Source organism: Gossypium raimondii, chromosome 2, assembly GCF_025698545.1.
Source record: "Gossypium raimondii isolate GPD5lz chromosome 2, ASM2569854v1, whole genome shotgun sequence".
Lineage (NCBI taxonomy): Eukaryota > Viridiplantae > Streptophyta > Magnoliopsida > Malvales > Malvaceae > Gossypium > Gossypium raimondii.
The window spans coordinates 13,505,734-13,508,494 of NC_068566.1; the positions used below are offsets into that span (position 1 = coordinate 13,505,734).

General features: G+C 36.3%; 1 non-coding gene across 1 annotated transcript; it reads left to right on the forward strand.

Moving 5' to 3' along the window:
* The first annotated feature begins 1,922 nt into the window (after positions 1–1,922).
* LOC128039503 (small nucleolar RNA R71) lies at positions 1,923–2,029 on the forward strand. The gene has a single exon (XR_008194004.1). It is a non-coding gene; the product is annotated as a small nucleolar RNA R71 (small nucleolar RNA).
* The last annotated feature ends 732 nt before the right edge of the window (positions 2,030–2,761 follow it).

Consider the following 2,761-nt stretch of genomic DNA (forward strand, 5'->3'; position numbering starts at 1 on the left):
GGCCTCTACAGTCAAGCACCATGTTTCATGGGCTCAGATTACCCCAAAGCGCTCGTACGTTCATATGGCCTCGAACGTCGTCATTTTTGGCTTTTCGGTTTTTGCCGATTTGCAGTTAAGGGGGTCTGATTACACATACTTCTCGGTATTTCACCGATATCATTTATGGAGTGTTGTTACACACCTGATGCGGTTTGATGCCGAAACACTCTCGAGACCAAAAAAACCTAAATTTGAACAATTAAAAGTCCAATTAGTCACTCAATTAACACCTATTCACAACCCTAGCGAGACGAGCAACCTTTAACAACAACAAAAGTCCTTACCTTTGACTAAACATTGGCAATTCCACACACGGCGACTCCGTTAGGGAAGAACTCCAGTCACTTAATCTTCTCCCAACATAAGACAACCCCTTTAGTAACGATTACCAGAACCTAAATTTCAATCACGTTAACTAAACTTACCAGAACACACACCAAGGACACCAACAGCAGTCGAGCCACACCGAACCGGAAAGTGCCAAAGACGAAAGAGAGGAAAGAGAAAGGAAAATCAGGAAAAAGAAAATCGATAGCGGATTAGGAGAATTGAAACATCTAAAATTTTGGAAAAGAACTGAAAAAGAAAATAAAAATCCCAATTGATAACCCCCAAATCCTTTAATTTTCTACTATTATCACTCCACAACAACAACCTCCCCAAATCCCAATATTCTCTCCTCAAATCTCTCTATGACCAGTTCAAACTCCATTTAGAAGTATTTCAATCCAACTCCACTACCTATACAACTCAAGCAGCAAAATAAATAATCCATTGCGCAACCTAAGACTTGTACCTTAGACCTCACAGTTACATAACACGCCACCTTGCCACTAGACCACAGGCTCTCTTTGTCTCATTTTTTAACCACAATAATTTAAGAACCTACTATCTAGATCCAAAGATTTTATTCACTTAAGATAAAAAATTTGCATAAGCCAAGGCTTGAACCCTTGACTTCTCAAACACTTCCAAACACTCCTAAATCACTTAACCACTGAAGCAGACATTCATTTATGTCACTTCCTTGCACAACTAAGTATTTATGTGCAGTTCCTAACTGTTCCCTTGCTCAAAACCTATTTCTTCTAGGCCCAAAATTCGAGGTGTTATAGATGACCTTGCACTGCTTCTTCCTTTGGGTTCTCAAATTTTTAGTATCACTTGGCAATACTCCTTGTGGCCTTGAATTTAGAGGATTGCTATTTGCCCCACTTGATTTTCAAGAGCTCAGAAAGACATAGCCTGACTCTGAATCATATCATCATTTTTTGTCATATACTACTTCAAAAAAGATTTAATAGAATTAGAAGATGTTACCTGGCCTTGTTGAGCATTTTTCTTCAACATAGGATGATTATAATTGGGCGGTGCATTGTGGATATTTTATCTTGAAACATTGTGTGAACTCTCCGCACCTTGATTATTCCAACCAAAATTCAGATGCTGCTTCTACCTCAAATTGTAAGTGTTGGAATAGGGATTATTATTTCAGTTAAAATTACCCATGTAGTAAACTGATGTTGGGTTCGATGGGAATTCGTCAAACACATGATCTTTGCCACAATAAACGCATGACAGTTCAACTGATTTCATCTCTTGGACTACAGTTTGATTTTTTATTATTTTAATCATATTAGCTAGAGAAGAAACATGGGCTTTCAACGAAGTGATTGCGTCAAGCTCTATGGTACCAGCAGCTCTCTTGTACGTCCCAACTCTTGTGGTAGGGTACTGATAGTCATTGTTGGCAATTCTTTTCTAAATCTCATATGCTTCGTTGTAAGATTTATCCAAAAATGTACCATTGGCGGATGAACTACCATTCTCGTATATGCATTCAACCCATTATAGATTATTACATTTCAGTCCAGTGCTGAAATCCATGCATCCCGCAGTTCCAAATTAAATCTTTAATTCATTCCCAAGCTTCATATAATGTTTCATTCTCTAACTGCTAAAAAGATGTGATGTCATTTCTAATCTTGGCATTCATGTTCGATGGATTATATCGTAGCAAAAATCTCTAGCAAAGATTATTCCATGATGTCATTGTCCTTGACGAAAAAGCTGTAACACACATTCGTCACTGGAATAGGGTACGAGGCATTACCGGAGTTTTTTGAATTATTTTTTTTCGTTATTACGAGTTAAATACTATTCTTTTATTGAAACATATTATGGTGTTCCTTAGATGGGCCTCCGAAGTCCAAAACAAACATCAATATCAAACCAAATCAACCAATCCAATTCAAAATATTTTCAAGATAGATTTATGAATATCCATAAGATAACCTCATCACATACCAAAACCAGGATTTGATAGCCATACCAATGGCTAACTTTACATTCATTTGACATTAACATTTACTTTATCAACTTATACATGCCATTGATTCCAAAATAAAGTTTCTTAATATACCAAAATGTTGAAGTTGATAGTGTGATGTGTCTCCGACTGAATTCGACCTCCGAGCTCTGAATCTACGAATCAGGGAAAAAGGAAACAGGGTAAGCACGTTGTTCTTAGTAAGATCATGTAACAAGAATTATACTTACCTAATATTTTCAATACAATACAATAAATATTCATACATCCATTCAATTTACCATTTACAAATCACACAAAAACTCATCCAAAACATTAATCAAATAGCATCATATGAGTTCAATACAAAGATTAATGATTGATGAGCTCATCAATTCCATGTTTTTTATT